Source organism: Nycticebus coucang, chromosome 13 (assembly GCF_027406575.1).
Source record: "Nycticebus coucang isolate mNycCou1 chromosome 13, mNycCou1.pri, whole genome shotgun sequence".
Lineage (NCBI taxonomy): Eukaryota > Metazoa > Chordata > Mammalia > Primates > Lorisidae > Nycticebus > Nycticebus coucang.
In genome coordinates, this window is record NC_069792.1 from 86,840,218 (window position 1) to 86,866,871 (window position 26,654).

General features: G+C 40.0%; 1 long non-coding RNA gene across 3 annotated transcripts in view; it reads right to left on the minus strand.

Annotated features, from left to right (window-relative positions):
• Positions 1-26,654, minus strand: part of LOC128563823 (uncharacterized) — a 49,216-nt gene that overhangs the window by 17,173 nt on the left and 5,389 nt on the right. The window contains exon 3 of one of the 3 annotated variants that reach the window (XR_008373904.1): positions 7,964-8,086. This is a non-coding gene — a long non-coding RNA (uncharacterized LOC128563823). Of the gene's footprint in view, positions 1-384; positions 445-7,963; positions 8,087-17,343; positions 17,502-26,654 lie in introns of those variants that run through there. The other 2 variants (XR_008373902.1, XR_008373903.1) reach the window with 2 other exon arrangements.

Sequence of the window (26,654 nt, forward strand, 5' to 3'; positions counted from 1 at the left end):
TTTGAGTTTAACAGAAACTACCAGGGATGTGCTAAGAAGAGATAATTGAAAACCCCCTGGGTTAGCAGCATCATCCTATAAATAAATAAACTAGGCCTCCATTCCTGGGCTAAGTCAAAAGGCAGAGAGAAAAAGAGGTTGGAAGCGGCTAAGAAAAATGAGACAGAGCACTAGTGTTTTAGGAATCAGATGATTGAAACAAGAACTAAGCTCAAGGAACATTCAGAGGCTCACTTAACTGGGGTGGAGACTGAGATTGTGGTAGTTCCGGTAGCAGACATTCCCTTCTTCTATATATTTGTGTGTTAGGTGGGACTTGCTTTCATCACACTGTAGAGGAGTCAGTGCATCTATTAAATTGGCAGAGGCTTTCTGAGCACTTACCATGTTTGTAGTAGGTAATGAGAATTCAATGGATAAAATAGAAAAGCACCCCCCTGTCATGCAGTTTATGTCCTAATGGAGGGAGAGAGAAAATGAACACAGTAAATAGGTAAAATTAAACAAGAAAGCACATAGTATGTTTGAAGATAATTCATAATATAAGAAAATGGTGCAGGGTGAACAGGACTGAGTGTCAGGTGTCAAATAAAGATCAATACAGACTTAGGGAAAGGGAAACTCTACTTAAAAAGAGTATTGCAGCAGGGAGCATTCCCCCGTCACAGAAATCTCAAGCATCTCCAAATCAAATAGAGAAGGGATTCTTTTTTTAAAAGGTGGGAAAGTAAAATTAGTGGGAAAGTTTGTGGAGTCAGAGAACAGGAGTTCAAGTAAATAGGCGGTAAAATCAGGTTACTTTGATGGGGAGATGTTTTTCTCTGTGGTCAGCCGATTCTCAGAATGAGCTGTTCAGAGGATGTACCTCAGTGGTTTTTTCATGCCTAAACTTGAGTGCAAGCTGAAGTTTGGGGGCCTGTGGGAGGAGAGAAATCTGGATGAAGTTTGGTCAAGTTAACGTTCATGGGCGATGGTGAAGCCTTGGCCGTAGGGAGATGCTTATGCATAATGTTCAATACTGTGGTCCCGCAAGGGCTCCTCCAGAAGGTGATGTATTAGCAGTGAGGGAGTAAGTCAGAAAGCAAAGGCTGGAAAGCTACGGAGCCAAACAGTGATGTCGGGAGAAAAGCCTCCCAGCTGGGGGAGGGGCAGCCAGTGCAGGTACTAAGCTCTGCATCTGAAAGATAAAATGCTAGATTGTATTGTCCAAAGATTACCCAAAACACACCCCCCATTTCCTATGTTTCCTTGCAATGTGACCTTTCCACCTTCCCATGAACAAGAGGAGTTTATTTATCCATGCACTCAAATCCTGATAGGCTTTATAACTGCTTTAACCAATAGAATATGATGGAAAAGTCTGTGTGTCAGTTCCAGGCGTACCATTCCCAGACCTGGAAACTTCTATTTCCTGCCTCCTGGACACTGTTTCTCAGGACCCTGAATCTCAGAACACAGTAGCTGCTATGCTATGAGAAGCCCCAAGCACACAAGGAGGCTATCTGTGGTTTTGGTCTAAAGCCCCAACTAAGCTCCCAGCATCAACTGTCAGTCTCAGGAGCAAGCCACCTTCCACGTCTAGGCCCCTGAGCCTTCAGATGCCTTCAGATCTACTTGACACAGGACTATAACCACACAAGAAACCCCAAAGCACTAATGGCCAGGTGTGCATCCATAGAACCACATAGAAACCAACAGCAGATTGCTTTAAGCCACTTCACTAGATGGCTAAAGAGAATCACAGAGGAAACCTTGGCAAGAGGGTGGTGAGCAAGAGGGAGATTAGTGGGCCATGAAGCCAGGGGACAGGGGAAGCCCAACGGGATATTTCCTCGAAAGGACTTCGGGTTTTGCTTTGAGTGATCGAGGGCTGTCGTGGGGGTTGGAAAGAGGAGCAACAGGCCAGCACCTGTGGCTCAAAGGAGTAAGGTGCCGGCCCCATGTGTCGGAGGTGGCAAGTTCAAACCTAGCCCTGGCCAAAAGCTGTGGCGGGTTGGGGAGGGGGGAAGAAAGAAAGAGGAGTGACAGGCCCTGACCTCCACTCTACAAGGGTCCCTGTGACTGGGGACTAGATTGCAGGCACTTTTATGGCAATTTAGATGAACAATGGTTAAGGATCAGACCAGACTGATAAGGGGCTAGGAGGTCCTTGTGAAATAATCACTGTTACAGCTTCAGGGAAGTGAAAAGTTGTTGGCATCTGTATCTATTTTGAAAGAGCACAGATGACATATTGAGATGTGACAGAATGAGACAGCCAAGAATGCTGGAGATACTGGAAGAAAGATGTCTTCATTCTTAACCGAGCAGCAGCAGGCCCAGAGAGGTGGAGAAAGACTTCAGCTTGGGGTGTATTAAATGGGAAACCTTTATTCGACTTCCCAGTGGGTTCTGCACAGAGGCAACAGGACAGTATAGCTTTGCAACTACTGAAGGCGTTGAGGTTGCAGATGCAAATATGGGCGGCATCAGTACATGGGATTTTTAAAAGTCAAGAAGGAATCAGATCACCCTGGGAGGGAATGTAGTGAAGGGCAGAGAAGAGAGAACTAGGGCTGACCCCTGAGGCATTGTGAGGCAGAAAGGCTGGGAGAAGACAAAAAACTAGCAATTAGACTGAAAAGGAACAATCAGTAACATAGGAAGAGAGCCAGGAGAGAAAGCATCATGGAACTGTAGTGAAGGAAGTGTTTCTGGTGGGAAGGAGTTATTAGCTGGGCCAACACTGCTGACAGGTCAAGGAAGGAAAGAACTGAGAGCTGATCTCTGCGTTCAGCAATGAGGTTGCAGCAGAATCACCTCACGCCCTGTCTCTGTTTCTCCTCGTACACAACACAATATTTATTGAGCATTACTCTGCGTCAGGTCCCTCCTAGGCCTTGGGGATAGTAAGCCAAATGAAATGCTCCCTCAAGGAGCTCACGAACATGCAATCCATTAAACAGTATTTACTGCATAATTACGACGTGGAGCGCGCTGTGATGAATACCATGAAGGATATAAATATGGCATAAGACACAAGTTTAACAGGATTGGAAATATTAGACAGAAACACACAGACTGTTAAATTGCAGTACAAGCAAAGCCTACAGGAAATGTCACCATGAAGGGTGAGATTTCAGTCAACGGCAGCACATATGACTAACTGCTCTGTGCTAAAAGGACAGGCCGCCTCAATTGCAAAACTATGGCAAGGCTTTATGAAAAGGCACACACACGGAAAAAGAATGCAGTGATGGGGAGCACCTGGCCTGGGCGTGGGGGTCCCTGACTCGACAATTTTGGAGAAATCAGAAAATGGATGTAAAAGTAAATGGGACAACATGAATGAAGCTGAAGAACATTTTGCTAAAGTGAAATAAACCAGTCACAGAAGGAAAAACACTGTATGACTCCACTTTATATGAAGCACGTAAAATAAATGGATAGAAGCAGAGAGCAGGAAGGTGAATTCCAGGGGAAAGGGGAGGAGGAAATGGGGGGCCACAGCTCAGTGGGCGTCAACTTTCTATTACACAAGAAAATGAGCTTCTAGGGATCTGCTGTCCACCTGCTGCGGCAGAGTTAGCAATTCTGTATTATGAGCTTAAACTGTATTACACAGTTTAGATGTTATGTTAAACATTCTGTCTGCCATACAAAAGCGAAAACTGAGTAATTAAGAATTTTTTAAAACGTAGGTGGAGATTTGGCAAGACTGGCTGGGGGTCACAATGAAGTTTGGCCTTTTCTGTGGCAGAGGTGGCACTGGGGAGATGTTGTTTCAGATCTTGGGATGCAGCCTAAAGTTTCTATTTTAGAATAATCCATCTAGTGGTGGATGTTAGATGGGTATTGTGGCATGATACCACTCACATTTATTGCTACTTTGAATAATGGAAATGTTTAAAAGCCTCTTTAGCCTGTGTAAGCTCTCCCTCTCCATTGATGTGTGTGTGTGTGTGTGTTTGTGTGTGTGTGTGTGTGTGCGTGTTTAATGAACATCTCTTTATGTTTTAATTTGTAGATACTCAGTTTTTGCTGCCAGGGGTGGAATCCATTCATTTCACCTCCTAGCTGTCACTTGTACTTAAAGAATTTAATTGCAATGCTTGGAGTTTCCTTAAGTTCTACCTGCAAAGAGCTTAATCTGTTTTAGGATTTATTTTTTTCTCTTCTTTCCTGGTGTTATCATATCATCTGCAAACATTGATAATTCAATGTCTTTGTATTTTTACATCACCTCCTTTTTTAATGTAAAGTTCTGAGCATGGTGCCTGGCACTTACCATCTTTCAAAAAAAATAACAGCTCATTCTTATCTCCCCCTCCCTTTTTTAGATGTTTAGAAAAATCATCCAGTAAATGTCACAGTTAAGTACTTTTAAAGTCATCTTTGACATTGTTTTAAATCTCTTTATCTTGTCCTGTAACCTTGAAATATTTCTTGTTATCTTCTCATTCAATTAAAAGCATTAACTAAGCAGTTTCTGACGTAGTTTAACTGAAGCATGAACATGACCCACCCGCTCTCACATGGAAGGTCTCAATTTCCTGGGAAATTTGGATCCTGATTTAAATCATTATGAACAGAATAAAATAATAGATATTCCATAGGCACAAGTAAATTATTGAGTTTTCTTGTTTTTGATTCAAAATTTTATTAATTTCTCAGTATTTCATATGTATAAATTAAATTCAAATATATAAACTTTACTATTTCTTTCAAAGCACTATTTGTGTTACTATTACTTAATCAGAAATTGACTTTGTTTTTTATCTTCTCATTGTTTTATTCATGATTTTGTGTTATCTTCCTTCTCTCTTCTGATGGCTTTAAATAGTTATTTATTTAATCCATATGAAGGGTCCCCCAAAATGTATATACATTTTAAGAAAGGAAAACTTGTATTAAAATTGTAATACTCAAGCCATGTTTGACTTCTGTAGTTATAAGAGGTACAAGATACAATATACAGGATTACAAATATTGTCAGTATATATTGAAAATTATAATTTTAATACAATTTTTTTTTTCTTTTGCAGTTTTTGTCTGGGGTTGGATTTGAACCTGCCACCTCTAGCATATGGGGCCAGCGCCCTACTCCTTTGAGCCACAGGCACTGCCCCAATTTTGATACCATATTTTTCCCTTCTTAAAATGTGTATGCATTTTTTGGCCCCCTCTGAATTTTAGTTTACTGTGTTAGCATTCCCCTAGGAACAATAAGTAATAGAATAAATTAATATATTTTTGCTGATTAATTATTTATTTATTTGGTTACTTTAAATATCTGTTTGTAGGTTGTAATTTGTTATATTTTATTTTGTAATTTAAAAAGAGACACTTTTCAATAGAAAACACCAGGATGTTCGTAATAAGTGGTTCTTTTCTGACACATTTAGGATTTGCTCTTAGAACCTACAAGTTTACTATTGCTATTTGTAGGGTTGTCTTTTTATGCATTTATTATGTCTAATAGATACTTTTAAACTTCCTTTTTAAAACTCATGTAAAAGATAACTATAGCACATCTAATTTTTCTTATATTTTAAAATATTAACATGCATTTTTATGACTATTTTCTTTCTTATATTTTTCTATTTTTGAATTAGCAGACTATTTCTTTTTTTTTTTTTTATTGTTGGGGATTCATTGAGGGTACAAGCAGACTATTTCAACTCTCTGAGATACAGAAATCTAGGCAGCTTCCTGGTCTAACTCTGTGTTTTTAGATAATGTCAATTTTTTATTTTTATTTTTTGCAGTTTTTGGTCGGGGCTGGGTTTGAACCCACCACCTCCGGCATATGGGGCCGGCACCCTACTCCTTTGAGCCACAGGCACCACCCTAGATGATGTCAATTCTAACAAATCTGGTTATAAGTGTCCTCAGACCCTTCCAATTATCCTAATGGACATGTGGACCACAGATCATTGGAAAATGAGGCTCATTAAATGATAATTTAAACTCTATCCTAGCTGTTCTATCTAACACCTGGAGGACACAGTATTACTCCTATTCTGAGTCATTTTTCAATGCAAGTGTGATCTGCAGCACTAACCTTCACATTAGCCACACGGGCCAGCCCACACAGGCAAGGCCTACATAAAGGAATTCTGCAGAAAGAACTGCCTAAGAGCAACATGGAATTTTGATTTCACTGAGAAGATCTCCAGTCGACAGCTACAGAGCTGAGAAAAAAAGTTGTATTTGTAGCTGGCAGGGAGGTCAGTCTAAAAACGAGATGGCCTTGCCATCTGGCAGTTAGCAGAGATTTTGTATGTTATACGACTTGTAGATTGGGCTGGTCACAGGACCAGCAGCCCGAGAAATAGGGACATGATGTGGGGGACAAGGCGGATGCTTTCTGAGATTAGGGAATTGTTAACAATTCTCTGAAAAGATGGTTAGGAATGTACATTTAGGAGTTCACCATATCCTTTCTCAGAAAACGTGACACAAAAAACAAGTCTGAGAAAGAACTTTTTGTGGTTTGAAGCTAGGAAGGATAGATGGGTGGAGCAGGCTTGAGGTTTACAACTTTTTTTCTTTTCAGCATAAACATTTTTTACACTCTTGAGCACTTTCTGCAAACATGTATACATCTCATTGCAACTTAGCTTAGCCCTGCATGGAAAGCAAACTAGAATCAAATAAAAAATGCCACCAAAACAATGTAAGTCCAGTGCAAGTCACAGATATCACTAGTTCCCCAAAGGCTAAAAGGGATCCCTATATTTTCCTTGGCCTTTAGTCTAAAAGGTGGTTTTAATCTAGAAGTTAACTATGTTACGATGCCTATGAATGGCTGAATAAAGTCCACAGAAAAGTTTGGAGAAACCATTCATAGATGCAAGTAAAATAATCTCAGGATCATTAGTACCAATGTGCAAAGTCCCAGCCTGGCAGGGGCTTTACAATTCCTAAGGTTATATGTCTCCTACAGCTCTGAGTCGTAGCTACTAAGCAGGAAGTTCTTTTTCGCTTTCTTCTCAGCTTTCTTCCCTTCTGTGATTCCTCCCACAATGATAGTGAGCACTCATACTCACTAGAAAGATAAAATAATAACCTAATTAAGTGTGAATTTGTACAACCACAAGGAAGCTAAGCATCTGTAGCAGCCCCAAGACCAAATATCCATTTATGACAAGCTTATCAAACTGCTTGTGGAAAAGGGACAGTTTTATTTTCAAAATTTTAAATCCACCATAGACTGATTTTGTAATGAAATATGAAAACACTAGTTATTAGCAAATTTTTCAAAGGCATAAAAGGCAATTCTAAGCTTAAAGATTCAAAAGACGTGAAATCTGTCAAGCTGCTCTAAAGACTTACTCTCAACTCCGAGTTCATCTTGTCATGGATGGATAACTGAAATTTGCAGACCTGTTTTGGTCTGTGGACAGCTTTGTACTGTCACTTTTCCAAAGTTAAATATTCTAAGGGAATATTGTGATTAACCTTCTTTGAAATGCAGCATGTTGAAATCTTTCTCTGTATCTTGCTGTGTACCTGTCAGTCACCTGTCATTTCTCCTCATCTGTCTTTACCTTGTGTAATATTGTTCCCCTAGTTTCAAGCTGTATTTTTGCATCCTATCTTATTCTATGTTCTTTTATTGATTTGTTTAACCTATGGCTATAAGAGCATCTCTCACCAATAGACCCAAAACAACTACCTGAAAGCTGGGAGGAATGTGTTTGTAGGTGAACTTTATTATGCCTGTAACAACTTACTCCAATATGTTAAGAACTTTGGGGAGAATAGCCACTGGCTCTTGCTGGCAAATGTTCGTTTTATAGTTCCTGACTGCATATTTTTAAGTAAATAAGAGTCACGTTAAAAAGTGCATCTGTTGGGTGGCACCTGTGGCTCAGTGAGTAGGGCGCCGGCCCCATATACTGAGAGTGGCGGGTTCAAACCCAGCCCTGGCCAAACTGCAACAACAACAACAAAAATACCCGGGCACTGTGGCAGGCACCTGTAGTCCCAGCTGTTTGGGAGGGTGAGGCAGGAGAATCGCATAAGCCCAAGAGCTGGAGGTTGCTGTGAGTCCTCTGATGTCATGGCACTCTATCGAGGGCACTAAAGTGAGACTTTGTCTCTACAAAAAAAAAAAAAAAAAGTGAATCTGTTTAAAATTTAGGTTTCCTTTCCTTTAGTTCTTGACATAAATCTTTGGAGTAATGTTTTGATTTTCAGAAATTTGTGGGGGGGAATATTCTATGGTTAGACATCAAGGTTTCACAAAGCAGTACAATGCCTAACGGGCCAATCATTTTTTTTTTTTTCAGATAATTTATTACTTCCTTTACTTAAAAAAACAATCACAGTATTTATTTTTAAAAATTATACTTAGTTTATTCTTGAATTATTTATAATGTCTAATTTTAAATGTGAAGGACTTAGTTAACATTTTTCAGTCCCTACACCTTAAATCTGATTTCTATGTCCTGTAGAGACCAAGATTAGCACATCTGAGACCTCATACTCATTGCGTTTGTTTTTCTTTATTCCAGATTTTTACAAACCCTTGTCTTCTCAAAGTCTAAGAGGCTAAGTTTGAAATTATTTATATTCTTGTATCTTTAGTGTTAGTTAACTTCCTCCTGGAATGTAAGATTATATTCTTGAATTTGTAGGGGAGGGAAATAGTATTTTTCCCTCTGCCATTAAAGGTTTTCAGCTGGAGCTCTGTAACAAAAGACAGATTAACAAGAGCAAAACAAACAGAAATTTATCAGTGTGTATCTCACATACACATGGGATAAACTCAGGGGTGAGTAACTCAAAGGTTTGGTTACAACCTGGGCTTCTGTAGGATCTTAGCAAAGGAACAATAATTTTTTAGAAATGTGACAAGAGGTCATTGGAGCATGATGACGGATGGGATGGATGTGTAGCCCACCTCTCTCACGTCATCAGGTGAGAGGGAAAGGGGTCTGGATCTTTTCCCTGCGTGGATTAATGGTGTGGACAGATAGCTGGAGACGTGCAGTGAATTGGTGGATTGCTGTATATGAGGGGTAATATAAAACCATGGACTCTGTTGTAGAGATTTTGCCTGCTTGGCCGTGCTGGCCGGCGGCCAGCAACCGGCCCCTCTGTCATGGAGGACAGCAGTTCGCAATTCCTGGCAAAACCCAATTGAGGAAATTTATTCCTGAGCCGAGTTTGGTGACCAGAAAGGGGTCCCCCTCAGAATCATAAGGGGCTAAGCAGCCTAAAGGAAAATTGAAGGGAAGGGATCCCGCCCGGGAAACAGACATTTTGAACTGTTGGAAATGGCGGATACCTTCTCCCAGAACAACAGGAGTGATTAAATAGCCCGAACAATTCCTGGTGAGGAATATTGGTGTGGGCTGGCAGTTCAGGCTGTGTGGCAAATTGGCTGGTGGCTGGACTCAAAAGTCCAGATTCAAAAGTGAGACTCAGACCCACAAAAACCAAAGAAAAGTTCTCCGTGTGCCGCAGCAGCAGGAGACAGTGGCAGCCAGCCCCTCCCCCACAGCCGATTGCAGTTGCCAGTTTGTGGGAGAACTTGGGAGCAGAGTGGAAAGATTTGTGAAGCGTAGACTCCTGCACTGAGCTGGGAGGTTGGATAGGAGTGCTGTCTGGAACAGAGCAGCCAAGGTTGGACAACAATTAGAAAAAATTATAGAAATTCCAAAATGGCGATTGGCCAGCTAGGGTGGTTACCATGGTAACAATGTAAACTGTGAATCAGGTATAAGCCTGGGAACAACACACAGTACCACCTAGTGTCCAGAAAGTATATTGCGTTACCAATATATTCCTGTGAAAGTTGATCCCTACATCATACATTTAGATGTATATTTATATATATATATATACAAGATTGACATTTTTGTAGTTGGTGCCTTTTTTTCTCTCTCACTCTCTCTCTTTTTTTTTCTCATCATTTTCTTGGAGGAGCTATTGTTAATTTTTTTCTATGTTTAATTTTTTCTTTCTTCTCTTAACTTTTTTATGAACATTACTTTTTTTTCCCTTTTCTCTTCCTCTTCTTCCCTTCTTATGGTTTTGAAGAGGGATTACATCAGATTTTTAGAGGTTTTTTTTATTTGTTTGTTTTGTTTGCTGCTTACCTTTTTTTCAATTATTTTACGATTATCATTATTTTTATTGTACTTGTTTTTTTTTGTTGTCTGTATGTCTGTGTGTTTCTGATTGTTCATGCATCTGTGGGCTTGTGTGTCTGGTAGCCTTTCTATCTGTTTATCTGCTCATTTGGTCTCAATGTGTTTGGTGTTTTACTAGATCCTTGGGTTGGCTATTTTCCCTAACCCCAATTTTCACATTCAACAAGAACAAAGGGGAATGGGGGATGGCGGCTGACTGGAGCCAGCTCTCAATAGAAGCTCCAGTCCACAAACTACAGCAGCACAGACAGGGCCTGAGGCACAGGTTCTGGGAACTCCAAACAGTTTCTCTTTGGCAGGGGAATTTAGCAGGGACAGAAACAAATTCCTGAAAAGTTGTTCCGTTCTGTCAGTAACATCAATCAGGGGCGGGGCTGGAACTGAGTGAACACCCCAGCCTCCATCAAGCACCCAAGATTGTCAGGCCACACCTCCCCCTGCCGGATAGAGGCAGTGAGCAGAGGCCCTGGCTTAGGAGACATAGATTTCCTTATTATTCAGACAGGTGCAAACCCCTAGAGTATCTGCTCATTGGAGACAACTGGGTCACAGCCCTGCGGAGATATCAGTGACTGGGTGTGACAGAGGTGCAAAGGGGTGTGACAGAGGTGCATCAACCTTCCCAGACTAATCAATTTGCTGGATGGGTTGTCCTAACCACACAGAGCACTGGAATAAGTCACATTTGAGTTGTCAGCAGACCCCTGCAATCTAGTTGCCAGAGTCCTTTTAAACTCTTCCACCTGAGACAGGTGCTGACTGAGACAATTGATTTGGACCTTTAGAACTGAGCCAACGCCCAAGGACTATCCAAGAGGTGCCCTACGTGTGGGGTTGTAGGAAGGTTTGATTTTCCTTCCAATTGTTGCCTGTGGGGGGCAGGGTGACTTAATTGCTGGTATTTCTCCATAGCCGAGACTTCAAGCCAGAGTAACTGTTTCACTAGGGTCAGACAGAGACCAGGTTAAAACAAGACAGAGCCACTTAGCCCCACCACACCAAACAGGACCCAAGTTTCTCAGGCTGTAGCACTGTATGAGTCTTTGACAAAGCTCTAGGGGAAAAGTCAAACGGTGTAAAATAATCACAGGGTGGAATCAGTGGTAACATGAATAACCAGAATAGATCAACTCCCCTGTCCCAAGAAAAGATTTGGCAGATGTAACTGAAGATCCCATTCATAAACAGCTGGTCAAGAAGTCAGAAATAGAATTCAGAATTTGGATTGCAAACAAGATCAATAGAATGGAGGAAAATTTGAAATTAGAAATTACAGGAGCAATTCAAAAGTTGGAATTAGAAATTCGAGGAGAAATTCAAAATTTGTCTCAAGAATTCAATGAATTTAAAGACAAAACCACCAAAGATTTTGACACACCGAAGCAAGAAGTTGCAGCCCTCAAAGATATGAAAAATACAGTAGAATCCCTCAGTAACAGAGTGGAACAAGCAGAAGAAAGGAATTCTGACATCGAAGACAAAGCATTTGAATGCTCCCAAACTCTCAAGGAGGAAGAGAAATGGAGAGCAAAAATCGATCATTCTCTCAGAGAGCTCTGGGATAATTCAAAGAAGGCTAATATCCACCTCATTGGAATCCCGGAAAGTGATGAAGTGGCTTCACAAGGCACAGAGGCCCTTCTTCATGAAATTATGAAAGAGAATTTTCCAGACATGCCAGGAGATTCTGAAATTCAGATAGCAGACAGTTTCAGAACCCCAGTATGACTAAACCCGAATAAGACATCCCATAGGGGGCGGCGCCTGTGGCTCAGTGAGTAGGGCGCCAGTCCCATATGCCAAGGGTGGCAGGTTCAAACCCAGCCCCGGCCAAACTGCAACAAAAAATAAAATAGCCGGGCGTTGTGGCAGGCGCCTGTAGTCCCAGCTGCTTGGGAGGCTGAGGCAAGAGAATCGCGTAAGCCCAAGAGTTAGAGGTTGCTGTGAGCCGTGTGACGCCACGGCACTCTACCCAGGGCAACAAAGTGAGACTCTGTCTCTACAAAAAAAAAAAAAGAAAAAAAAAAAAAAGAAAAACTCAATACCCAAAATTTTACCAGACTTATCAATATTCTTCATTAATGTGAATGGCTTAAACTGTCCTCTAAAGAGGCACAGGTTGGCTGACTGGATACAAAAACTCAGGCCAGATATTTGCTGCATACAAGAATCACATCTTGCCATAAAAGATAAATATAGACCCAGGGTTAAAGGGTGGTCATCTATATTTCAGGCAAATGGTAATCAGAAAAAATGGGGGTTGCAATTCTATTTGCAGATACAATAGGCTTTAAACCAAAAAAAGTAAGGAAGGATAAGAATGGTCACTTCATATCTGTTAAGGTTAGTACTCAATATGATAAAATTTCAATTATTAATATTTATGTACCCAACCAGAATGCACCTCAATTTATAAGAGAACTCTAACAGACATGAGCAACTTGATTTCCTCCAGCTCCATAATAGTCAGAGATTTCAACACTCTCTTGGCAGTGTTGGATAGATCCTCCAACAAGAAGCTGAGCAAAGATTTTAGATTTAAACCTAACCATCCAACATTTGGATTTAGCAGACATCTACAGAACATTTCATCCCAACAAAACTGAATATACATAATTCTCTTCAGCCCACGGAACATACTTCAAAATTGATCACATCTTAGGTCACAAGTCTAACATCAGTAAATTTAAAGGAATAGAAATTATTCCTTGCATCTTCTCAGACTATCATGGAATAAAAGTTGACTCAGTAACAAGAGGAATCTGCATACTCATACAAAAACATGGAAGTTAAATAACCTTAAGCTGAATGATAGCTGGGTCTTAGATGAGATTAAGAAGGAAATTGCCAAATTTTTGAAACAAAATGACAATGTAGACATGAATTATCAGAACTTTTGGGATACCGCAAAGGCAGTCCTAAGAGGAAAATTTATAGCACTGCAAGCCTTCCTCAAGAGAACGGAAAGAGAGGAAGTTAACAACTTAATGGGACATCTCAAGCAACTGGAAAAGGAAGAACATTCCAACCCCAAACCCAGTAGAAGAAAAGAAATAAGCAAAATGAGAGCAGAATTAAATGAAATTGAAAACAAAAGAATTATACAACAGATCAATAAATCAAAAAGTTGGTTTTTTGAAAAAGGTCAATAAAATAGACAAAACTTTGGCTAACCTAGCCAGGCAAAAAAGAGTAAAATCTCTAATTTTATCAATCAGAAATGATAAAGACAAAATAACAACAGAATCCTCTGAAATTAAAAAAAAATCCTTAATGAACATTACAAGAAACTTTATTCTTAGAAATATGAAAATCTGAAGGAGATTGACCAATACTTGGAAGCATGTCACCTTCCTATACTTAGCCAGAATCAAGTGGAAATGTTAAACAGGACAATATCACGTTTTGAAATAGCATCAACCATACAAAATCTCCCTAAAAAGAAAAGCCTGGGATCAGATGGCTTCACGTCAGAATTCTACCAAACCTTTGAAGAGGAACTAGTACCTATATTACTCTAACTGCTCCAAAATATAGAAGACGATGGAAGCCTACCCAGTACGTTCTATGAAGCAAACATCACCCTGATCCCCAAACCAGGAAAAGACCCAACAAGAAAAAAAAATTATAGACCAATATCACTAATGAATATAGATGCAAAAATATTCAACAAGATCCTAGCAAACAGAATCCAGCAACACATCAAACAAATTATACATCATGACCAAGTCAGTTTTATCCCAGGGTCTCAAGGCTGGTTCAATATACATAAATCTATAAATATAATTCAGCACATAAACAAATTAAAAAACAGAGACCATATGATTCTCTCAATTGATTCAGAAAAAGCTTTTGATAATATCCAGCATCCCTTCATGATCAGAACACTTAAGAAAATTGATAGAGAAGGGACATTTCTTAAACTGATATTGTCCATCTATAGCAAACCCATAGCCAATATCATATTGAATGGAGTTAAATTGGAATAATTTCCGCTCAGATCAGGAACCAGACAAGGCTGCCCATTGTCTCCACTGCTCTTTGACATTGTAATGGAAGTTTTAGCCACTACAATTAGGGAAGAAAAAGTGATCAATGGTATCCATACAGGGTCAGAAGAGATCAAACTTTCGCTCTTTGCAGATGGGATGATTGTATATCTGGAAAACACCAGGGATTCTACTACAAAACCCTTAGAAGTGATCAGGGAATACAGCAGAGTCTCAGGTTACAAAATCAACATTCATAAATCTGTAGCCATTATATATACCAACAATAGTCAAGCTGAAAAAACAGGTAAGGACTCTATTCCATTCACTGTAGTGCCAAAGAAGATGAAATACTTGGGAGTTTATCTAACAAAGGACGTGAAAGATCTCTATAAAGAGAACTATGAAACTCTAAGAAAAGAAATAGCTGAAAATGTTAACAAATGGAACAACATACCATGCTCATAGCTGGGAAGAATCAACATTGTTAAAATGTCCATATTACCCAAAGCAATATACAATTTTAATGCAATCCCTATTAAAGCTCCACTGTCATACTTTAACAATCTTGAAAAAATAATACTTTGTTTTATATGGAATCAGAAAAAACCTCGAATAGCTAAGACATTACTCAGAAATAAAAACAAAGCAGGAGGAACCATGCTACTGGACCTCAGACTATACTATAAATCAATAGTGATCAAAACAGCATGGTACTGGCACAATAACAGAGAGATAGATGTATGGAACAGAATAGAGAATCAAGAGATGAATCCAGCTACTTACCATCATTTGATCTTTGACAAGCCAATTAAAAACATTCAGTGGGGAAAAGATTCCCTATTTAACAAATGGTGCTGGGTGAACTGGCTGGCAACCTGTAGAAGACTGAAACTGAACCCACACCTTTCACCATTAACTAAGATAGACTCTCACTGGATTAAAGATTTAAACTTAAGACATGATATTATAAAAATACTAGAAGAAAGTGCAGGGAAAACTCTTGAAGGAATCGGGTGAGTATTTTATGAGGAGTACCCCCAGGTCAATTGAAGTAGCTTCAAAAATACACTACTGGGAACTGATCACACTAAAAAGCTTCTGCATAGCCAAGAACGCAGTAAGTAAAGCAAGCAGACTGCCCACAGAATGAAAGAAGATATTTGCATGTTATGTCTCTGACAAAGGTTTAATAACCAGAATCCATAGAGAACTCAAACGTATAAGCAAGAAAAGAACAAGTGATCCCATCGCAGGCTGGGCAAGGGACTTGAAAAGAAACTTCTCTGAAGAAGACAGGTGCACGGCCTATAGTCAGATGAAAAAATGCTCATCATCTTTAATCATCAGAGAAATGCAAATCAAAACTACCTTGAGATACCCATCTAACTCCAGTAAGATTAGCCCATATCACAAAATCCCAAGACCAGAGATGTAGGTGTGGAGAAAAGGGAGAAAAGGGATGTAGGCATGGAGAAAAGGGCACACTTCTACACTGCTGGTGGGAATGCAAATTAATACATTCCTTTTGGAAAGATGTTTGGAGAACACTTAGAGATCTAAAAATAGACCTGCCATTCATTCCTATAATTCCTCTACTAGGTATATACCCAGAAGACCAAAAATCACATCATAACAAAGATATTTGTACCAGAATGTTTATTGCAGCCCAATTCATAATTGCTAAGTCATGGAAAAAGCCCAAGTGCCCATAGATCCATGAATGGATTAATAAATTGTGGTATATGTACACCATGGAATATTATGCAGCCTTAAAGAAAGATGGAGACTTTACCTCTTTCATGTTTACATGGATGGAGCTGGAACATATTCTTCTTGGTAAAGTATCTCAAGAATGGAAGAAAAAGTATCCAATGTACTCAGCCCTACTATGAAACTAATTTACGGCTTTCATAGGAAAGCTATAACCCAGTTATAACCTAAGAATATGGGGAAGGGGGAGAGGGAGGGGAGGCAGGGGTGAGGATGGGCAGAGGGAGGGTAATTGGTGGGATTACACCTGCGGTGCATCTTACAAGGGTCCATGTCAAACTTTGAAAATGTAGAATATAAATGTCTTAACACAATAACTAAGAAAATGTCGGGAAGGCTATGTTAACCAGTGTGATGAAAATGTGTCAAACGGTCTATAAAACCAGTGTATGGTGCCCCATGATTGCATTAATGTACACAGCTATGATTTAATAAATAAAAAAAAAAGATATGTGACAAGACAAAGAAAAGCATGTTGAGCCTCTAGCAGTGGGAATTGTGGGAAGGCAAACAAATGGAAAACTCACGGCAGATAAAGTCTAGTTAGTGAAGGTTATTAGAAAGATTCCTCCAGGACCATGTGAGGCTGACAAGGGTCTAAAGTTGTCTCTGCTGATTATCTATTATCCTCCCTGGTAGAAAGAGGAGGGGCACCTTTGTAAGTTTATGTCTTGCTTTTAGGCAAACAGGCAGAGGGCAAATAGCTTTTTTTCCCTCATCTACTTCAAAATTGTTTCAGCTTAAAATAATCCTTATGGCAAAGTACCATGTTTTTCTATCCTTCATATTTAAACTTATGAAGCTTGAAAGTTGAAGGAAGACTTTGTCTTTCAATATTACTCCTAAGAAAACCAATGGTCAACTACTATGAATATACATATAAGAATTAATACAAGGGATTTTAAAAGTAGTGTGCAATGAAAGTTATATTCCCAATGACATAAAATATGTACAGATCACGGAATAAAAGCAAGAGAGATAAATATATATCCATTCTGAAATTAGACCTGGATTTAAGAAGAAAATTAAATTACCTCCTTATACAGCATAATAATTAAAAGCATGAACCCTCGAGCCAGACACCTAGGTTTAAATACATGGGACACCATTAATGCGATTGTGATTGGGGTCAAGTAACCCCCCTTACATCTGAAATAAGTGGGGATAGAAGGAGTACTTTTCTCATGGTAGTGTGAAGAGTAAATGATTTAATACACTTAAAGCATTTAAAATTGTGCCCTACGGACTATGAATAGAAAGATGAATGTGACATATTTGCTGTTCTTTGAGAATACTAGTAATCCTTATAAGCCAAATATAAGATAATAAAACAGTAAAATGCCCTAAGATGAACAAAGGATGGGTGGGTGGCAGCGTGGGCGTGAGAGCAGCTATTTAATAAATGCGGGAACTGAGACAAAGAGTTGGCGATTTACCTCTGCTTGCTTGCTGATAAGACCCAGGCTGAGAATACGGGTTAGTTGGCCGTCTCTGAGGAGAGAATCAGGGCTCTTCCTTCTGAGCACTGTTACATCAGCTTCTCCACATAACCTTTGGAAGGTGGTTCAGCTTCTCTTAGTCTTAATTTTTGTATCTATAAAACAGAGATAATAATAGTAACCACCTCTGGAAATGGCTATATTAAATGAGATGATGTATGTAAAGTGCTTTCAGAGTGCCTGACTCACAGCCAGCATGCAATATCTCTCTTTTTTTTTTTTTTTGTAGAGACAGAGTCTCACTTAATGGCCCTGGGTAGAGTGCCGTGGCCTCACACAGCTCACAGCAACCTCCAACTCCTGGGCTTAGGCGATTCTCCTGCCTCAGCCTCCCGAGTAGCTGGGACTACAGGCGCCCGCCACAATGCCCGGCTATTTTTTTGTTGCAGTTTGGCCGGGGCTGGGCTTGAACCCACCACCCTCGGCATATGGGGCCGGCGCCCTACTCACTGAGCCACAGGCGCCGCCCGGATGCAATATGTCTTAACCTTTATTAATAGTAACACATATATTTTATTTCGTCTCAGAACTGCTTATGAGGAGTAGCTTACATATCTAGAGTCACACCATCAAGACTACTTTTGTATATAATTTTTGCTTCTAAAAAGAGAATACAAGACAGAAACAATTAAAAATAGTAAATACGGAGAGATAAATTCTACAATTACAAGGCAAAGTCTTCTCAGAATAAGTAGTTACTTAAAGATGAAGTGCCTTGAGCTCTCTTCCTTTCTCTTTAAGCTCCCACAACAGGTGATAACGCACTTTAAAATACTCTAACATATGAGCTTCAGAGTAGAGAAGAATTCTCTGGGGGACATAGTCTGTATAATACACCAGAAAAGGTGTTCAACATAAGCTGAATTGCTTTTTTATGTGATGATTGGAAATGTTTCTATGCCCTCTCCACAAACAGCCAGTATCCTTAAACAAAGTAGGTTTATCAACTTCAAAGTCTGAGTAATTGCCAAAAAAGGAAAAATGTCTCTGTATGGGAGAAAATTATGGCCTTCACTTAGAAGTAATTTGCAATAAAAGTATCTAAAAATATATGCTTTTAAGGGTTTGGGCTGGTTTTTATATGTGAAATGATTAAACCTCTTAAAGCTATCTTTTTTGTTGATGTTTAAAAGATGATTGTGACCTGAATGACAATGAGTGTCACCAAAAGCCAAATAAGTCAGGGGATTCTGGGACATAAGACTTATGATGAGAAAATTATGATCTAGTCCTAAGGTACAGAGATGCTATTCTGGAAGCTGGTCAGTGGCTGATTCAAGCTGAGTTCACTGGGCCCTAGTGACGCACAGAGAGCTGTGCCAGGTGCTGGAGGAGGCCAGTAAGTGTAGGACAGAGATGTGTCCATGTTCCCATTGGAGAAACAAGCCACACCCTCATAAGTCATCTAAATCACATTGTCCAAGCTTGGTAAAAACCTGGTAGTGAGGAATCACAACGCAGCATCTGACTCGGGCCAGATGAGAGGCATAAGCAGTAAGTTCTTCGAGTCCTGGGAAGACTGAAGCACTGAGGTCTGCAAGGATCAGGGAAGGGTCATGGAAGAGGTCAGATCTTGGGCTGAAACCCAGTGGCTCTACAGCACTGAGAGATGTGTGGAAGAGGTGAGTTGATGGCCTCGTGAGAGGGAATTGCTGCTACGCCATGCAGAGTGGGCAGGAACAGCTTCAGCGCTAGGAAACCCACTGTGGTATCTTTTCAGTATCACCAAGGTATGGTGTGATCACATACGGTGAGTGGGGCCCGGCCTCCTCAGGGTGAAGGTTTGGGTAGCCCCTCCAGGTAAGTCACCTGCACTTATAGGAGCCCTAGCCAGAGGTTAAGGGGGAATCTAAAAGGATGACAGAGAAGGGAGATGATGATAAGCCTCAGGACTAAATGATATAGCAGGAGATTAACTTATGTCACTAACTTTTCCTCTTATAAATTTCCCCCCCAGAAATGGTGGTCATCCAGAAAATGGAAGAAGTCTCTGATAGAGAGAGAAAACCTAATGAGCCCCCGCCACCCGGGGTATCTCAGAACAGCCCGTTTCCAATGTCTGATTGATTATGGGAACACAGCGGCTCAGCTCCTTTGTCTTAATAGGTCATGGCCCCCTTCCGGTGTAGGTCGCACTCCGAGGCCTCTGCAGGACAGGCTGCAGTTTGGGTTTCCTGAGAAGTCACGCTCTTGCTGGGCCTCTCCCCTCTCCTTCCCTACTCCCTGTTTCTTGTAGGAGCACTTCCTTCAATATATTACGTGCCCTGGTGTTCCTGCTTCAGGTCTTCCTCTGAATTCACAAGAAAACGGCACTGAAGATGAGTGGAATGAAGGTCAAAAGGAGAGAATAAGCCTGTTTAATTTGCTTGAGGTAATTAGTCTCATTTATGTAGGAGAGGAGTGAATGAAAGTTCTGGACAAGAATTTGGATATCTAGTTATCGGATGGTGTTTTTCAGAAATCTAATGAGGCTATGGAAATTCATAATTCTTCCTTGCCTGCCTATCAGCTGAGACAGGTTATTATAAATGAAACTGCCCAGATCCAACTGAAATATGATGGTGTTTGTGTTGCAAGAATGTATCTTGCAATTTAGAGCTTGTCTTCCCAAAGTGCAGGTTAAAGACAATTTCCCCAGCTTTAAAAGGCTTCATGTCCCCTTCATTCTCAGGGGTCCAAGGAACTGCTTTTTGCTACTTGAACCCACAGCTTTCTATCTAAAGCTATGTCCCCTTCACTCTCAGGGGTCCAAGGAACTACTTTTTGCTACTTGAACCCTTCACTCTCAGGGGTCCAAGGAACAGCTTTTTGCTACTTGAACCCACAGCTTTCTATCTAAAGCTATGTCCCCTTTCCTCTCAGGGGTCCAAGAAACTGCTTTTTGCTACTTGAACCCACAGCTTTCTATCTAAAGCTATGTCCCCTTCACTCTCAGGGGTCCAAGGAACTACTTTTTGCTACTTGAACCCTTCACTCTCAGGGGTCCAAGGAATAGCTTTTTGCTACTTGAACCCACAGCTTTCTATCTAAAGCTATGTCCCCTTTCCTCTCAGGGGTCCAAGAAACTGCTTTTTGCTACTTGAACCCACAGGTTTCTATCTAAAGCTATGTCCCCTTCCCTCTCAGGGGTGCAAGGAACAGCTTTTGCTACTTGAACCCACAGCTTTCTATGTAAATCTATGTCCTCTTCCCTCTCAGGGGTCCAAGGAACTGCTTTTTGCTACTTGAACCCTTCGCTCTCAGGGGTCCAAGGAACTGCTTTTTGCCACTTGATCCCATAGCTTTCTATGTAAAGCTATGTCCCCTTCCCTCTCAGGGGTCCAAGGAACAGCTTTTTTGCTACTTGAAGCCACAGCTTTCTGTCTAAGGCTCTCTCTGGCAGGGAGACATGCTTGACCCTATGCCAGGCAGGCTGAAAAGATTAGAGAATTAATATTCTTAGAGCAGCTTCCAATAATAGTTAATGGGAGTTATCATATTTTAAATATTCCAGATTTCTCACTACTCAAGGGGAGTCATTTCTTAGGAATGTTCTACACCATTTTTTATGATCCAGGAGCCAGTTTCCTATAACAACATTCTCCTTTGCATTTTTGTCTTGCTTTTTTCCATTCTCCACCCCCTGCTGATGTGTCCTGGGATCCCACTCCAAATCTACTTGCAATAATCCTTCTGTCAGGGTCTTCTGGGGGAACCTAAATTAAACCATGTCATTTCCACCTCAGACCTTTCGTCTTCTCCTGGCGACCTCAATTCACAATTGCCAAGACTTGGAAGCAACCCAAGTGCCCATTAACCCATGACTGGAATAACAAACTGTGGTATGTGTATACCATGGAATACTATTCACCCATAAGAGAAGATGGAGACTTTACACGTTTTGTGTTTACCTCGATGGAGTTGAAACACATTCTGCTCCATAAAGTATCATAAGAATAGAAAAACTAGTATCCAGTGTACACAATACTAATATAAACTGATACATAAATAACTACAAATCCACACGAAAGAAAAATGCAAGTATAGTCTAGCGAGGGGGAAGGGAAAGGAGGGATAGTGGAGAGGGAAAAACAATTGGCAGAATCCCACTTAGTGTGCACAATGTGAGGGTGTTCAGCACACCCTGGATGAGGGATCTGCTACAACTTGAACTTTACCTTAGAAATGAAAACAATAAAATGTAAACATTGGTGCCATCTTCTCAATCTGAAAAGAAGAAAATGTGCCTAGGGTTGGAATAATCACAAATGGCATTGAAAGCAGAATATGATCAGAAAAAGAAAATCAAGACCCAGATTAAGGAAATCATAATCATTCCATAAGTGGCGGAAAAGCTATTCTGCAAGTCACTGATTTAGCAAGTATTTATCAAGCCTTGGTTATACCTAGGAATGACATTGATTTCAGTATGCAGCTTGCTCAGAAGCCATCCTATGAACCAAGTGCTAAGGAGGAATTCCCTTCTGGTTTTAAGTAAAGAAAGACAATCCTGGAGTAGTGGAGTAAGTGAATATGGAGATTCCCAATTCAACCAGTTAGCAGGTCTCTAATACTGGTTGGTCTTCATAAGATGTGATGCATTTGTTTAAGATAAAACACTCTAGTTCATATTCTATGTCATAGAGACTTCATATTTTTCTAATTGTTTTATGCTCGTTTGCCTTGTTTCTACAACAGGATTGTGAAATGGATTCTGCCATCCTGCCATATTGTAAATTTTTAAAGACACGTGGTTAAGTTCACCTGCTTATTAATTGCACAAGGGCTTCTTAAGGCACCTGGTGCTGCCTTCTCATAACAAATGCCTAATCACTACTGGAACCCCATGTCTCTTCTTTCCATGAAAAAGCTTTGATAAACACATGGTCTGACTTGCAGGGAGTTAGTTCCTTGTCTGGTTGTGGAGACTGGAAAAGAAGGCGGAAGTTGCTAAATGGTGTGGTAAGTGCTATGATCTAGACCAGAGGAGTTTCAGCCAAAACACAACCTTGGGGGAAGCAAGGAAGGCTGAAAAGAGATGTGGGGCCAGGGTGGATGTCCTCTAAACCTCACGTGTACATACATTAGGACTTATCCAGGGAGTGAAGGCACTAGAGGCAGAAGAAAACGGCACAGGAAAAGACCTAGATGTGGAGACGAGTGGGGCACAAGGAAGCTGCTGGAGACTCAGCAGAGCTAGAATTTAGATCTGGTGAAGGGCTGTCAAGGAAAGGAAGTTAGCCAGAAGGGGAAGGGTTTGAATGTGGTGCTATGTGGAATAGATTTTCTTTGAAATACATTAGAGAGAGATTAAAAAAAAAAAATTGAATAGATTGGTAAAAAAAATCTGAATTGCACTTTAGTTTACTCTGGCTTCTCTGTGGAAACTGAATTGTGAAAAAAAAGAGTGGAAGGATGGCAACCATTTAGGACAACAGTGAAGTGGCCTTGGAAGGATGAGGTGACATGCTGATTGGGCCAGTATCAGTACAAAAAGAGAGGTGTGGAAGATTGTATTAAAAAGGGAAGGTGGGCTGTATGTTAAAAGGTAACATCTTTTGAGGGTAGGACATAATTATAAGAGGGACTTTACTAACAAATGCAATCAATGTAACCTGGTTCTTTGTACGCTCAATGAATCTGCGAAAGAAATAGAGAGAGAGAAGGAAAGATAGATGGACAGGTTCCACCCCAGAAGAACTAAATCAGAATATGCATTTTAAGAGGCTTCCCAGGTGATTCATCAGCACAATAAAGAAACTTTATTCAAAAAAAGAAAAAAAGGTAAGGCTGGAAGGTAGGGCAGGCATGAAAAAGAATGCATCACACACAAATGAGCAGGCTAAGCTGAGGAAGGAGAAATGCCTCTGCCTGGCTTCAGGGGGTGCTAGAGGGCTGCTCTCCATCTCTGGCCTTTCCATTTGTTGTTACCTCTGCAAGATCTTTGTTGCAGTGTGACAAAGCCAAACATAAACTCCACCCTTTAGTCTGAATCTGCTGGCAAAGCAAAAACATCTGACACTTCAACATTCTGTTCTTTTTTTTGTGTGTGTGTGTTTTTTTTTTGGCCGGGGCTGGGTTTGAACCCGCCACCTCCAGCATATGGGACCGGTGCCCTACTCCTTGAGCCACAGGCCCCGCCTATTCTTTTTTTTTTTTTTTTTTTGTAGCCCTGGGTAGAGTGCGGTCACACTTAGCTCCTAGCAACCTCCACTTCCTGGGCTTAGGGCGACTCTCACCTCAGCAACATCCTGTTTCTTTTTGGTTTTCTTGGTAGCCCTGGGTACAGTGTGGTTACGTCACACACAGCTGCTAGCCACCTCCAGTTCCTGGGCTTAGGGCGGGGTCTCTTGCCCCGCCTTTGTCTTATAGTTGACTAGCTGAGATCAGAACTCTTTGCTCTTTTGAACATTTCCAAATTAGGTAAAAAACTGTGACTTCTGCTTCTTGAAAGTAACCACCCACTAAACCACATCATTTGCAACCTTTTGTTTCCCTATAAAAGCCCAGACTGCCTAAGCTGCCTCTGCCATTCTGATCATCTTCAGATCAGGACTGGTCCCCCTACTGCAATAGCCTGAATAATATCAATCTTTTAACCTATCTGATTTTTCTTTGGCAGTTTGGTGCTATGACTCAGGATGGGATGCTGCCTTCAGATGCCCACCTTTTCCACCCAGGTAATAAGAGCAGTTAGGGCTCTTTGTGCTCTATTTCTGACTGGTAACCCAGGGATGAAGCAGTGAGGTCTATTCCTGATCCTATGTTCCAGACTCCTGTCTGTTGGTAGCATGGTAAGAATTTGATTCTTACTTTTTTTTTTTTTTTTTTGAGTATGCAGTTGACTTCTGGTGCTGGATTTTGTTTTATTTTGTTACGGTCTTTTGGTAATCTTTGTAAATTAATTACTTTACAGATACATGGGTCACTATGAAAGTTTTGAGACAAACTGTGTTATGGTCCATTATTTCACTTCCAAAGAAACACAGTTGACAGCATCCTTTCTAATTCACTCATGCAAGTTTCAAATCATGAGTGTTCCTGAGGGGGCTTCATCTGTTACTGCAGATTTTGCATTTCTGCATTTGTGTGTATCTGAAACTTTCATGATGATTCACATCTTTGTTGGGTAAAGGAAAACAAATAATTAAGTTTGTTACTTTTTAATTTTTGTTTATTTTTCTCTATTTTAACTCAAATCGATTAAGAATTTATATGCATGGGAAGATGAAAGATTTTTTAAAAAATATAAACAAGTGAATTTTATATTTTTGTATTTACATTTGGTGTAGGGATGTGAGTTCTATATGCCTGTATGTAGGTTTGTGTGTTGATGGGTGTATAATATTTTCCTGCCTCCAGGTGGTATTACTAAATTAGATTATTATTATTTTTATTTCTGATTAATATGAGAGTATATACAATTAGGTCACATTGCTTGCATTTATAAGGCAAAGTCTTAAGTTGTAGCTATTGTTCCCCCTGGGAAGGAACCTGCCTAGACTATAATTTTTTTTAAAGGAGATCTATTCTGATTTACTTAGAGGTAAATAAGGTCTTATATAAATGAATATTCTAACATTTCCAGAAATTAAGAAAATTAGACTTCTAATTTCATTTTATTTCTTTTTTTATTTCCAAATATCATGGGGCCCAAATGTTTTTGTTTACATGTATTAATTTTGTCATGCTTGGATCAGGGTTATAAGTGTGCCCATCATCTGAATAGTGTTCATTGTGCTTTTTAGGTAGGTTTTCGCCCTTTCCCACCTCCCCACTTACCGCTGCTTGATTTCCACAGAGGTTTACTTCCCTCTGTGCATATGTGCTTATGGATTAGTTCCAGTTTACAAAGTACATGTGGTGCTTGTTTTTCCATTCTTTAAATACTTCCCTTAGGATAACGGTCTCTAGTTCCATCAAAATTGTTACCGAAATTTACCACAATTAAAACCAGAAGGGGAATATGAACTTCTAATTTCAATATGCTAAAAATATATTCTTATAGACATTAACTCAAATGTTCTAAGAATTCAAATTCACATAATTCAGGCGAATTTTGGCAAATGGACTAGCTAATTATCAGTTTAGTAAAAGCAGCTATGTCTTAGGAGTTACTAGTATAAGGTATTATACAAACATACATTTTTACCTATTGGGCATGTTCTTTCTAAATTTGTACAGGTTACCTAGTTAAATAAGCTACCATTTTAGTTGCTCTATGTATAGAATTATAAAAATATAAATTTCTATTTAATCAAATTGAATAATTATTTTGAAAAATTTTATTTTAAAAGTAATTGTTTGGTAAAATTTTATAGTATGTCAGGTTGAAGATCCTTTCCAAGATATTTTGGTAACTTGAAACCTGGCACTGATACAAAAATTAATTAATAAATGGACATTTATTAGATACCCATTTATTAGATATCTTTAAAAAGGTAGTTTAAAATTATCCACTGAGGCTCAACTTAATGCCTGTAGCTCAGCAGCTAGGGCGCCAGCCATATACACCGGAGCTGGTGGGTTTGAACCCAGCCCAGGCCTGCCAAACAACAATGACAACTACAACAACAACAAAAAATAGCTGGACACTGTGGCAGGTACCTGTAATCCCAGGTACTTGGGAGGCTGAGGCAAGAGAATCGCTTAAGCCCAAGAGTTAGAGGTTGCTGTGAGCTGTGATACCTCAGCACTCTACCAAGGGTGACATAGTGAGACTCTGTCTCAAAAAAAAATTATCCACTGACAAAGACTCCCTTCTAGACAAAACTGTAGTCAGGATTGTTGGAATTCTCTTCTTGACTAGACTTCTTGACCTGCCCAGCCCTGTTTTAGCAAAGATTCCTGCTAAGCTAGTTTATTCAGAACCCCTCACCCTTGATATTAGACCGCTATTGATACTTGATCAAATTCCTTGTCCCTTATTTTTAACATCTAAGTTTTGGGCCTGCCTTTAGCAAGAATCATCTCAAAGTCAGTTTAGCGTGAGTCTCTCTCCCTTTGATATCTATTCAAGCTCCTCTTAGTGATTTTCTATCCACTGACCACCTCACTCTGCTCCTTGGCTATGAATCCCCAGATATCTTTGGTGCATTGAAAGTTGAGCTCAGTTCCATACAGAAGTGTCTCTCTCCTACTGCAGTAGGTTGAATAAGATGTAGCTTTCTGTTTTAACAAGTCTCCAGTGATTATTTTTTCTTGTACACTACCTCCAAGGTTTCTATATGCATTAGAAGGTACTGTAGTTAAAAGTTATAATTAGTGGT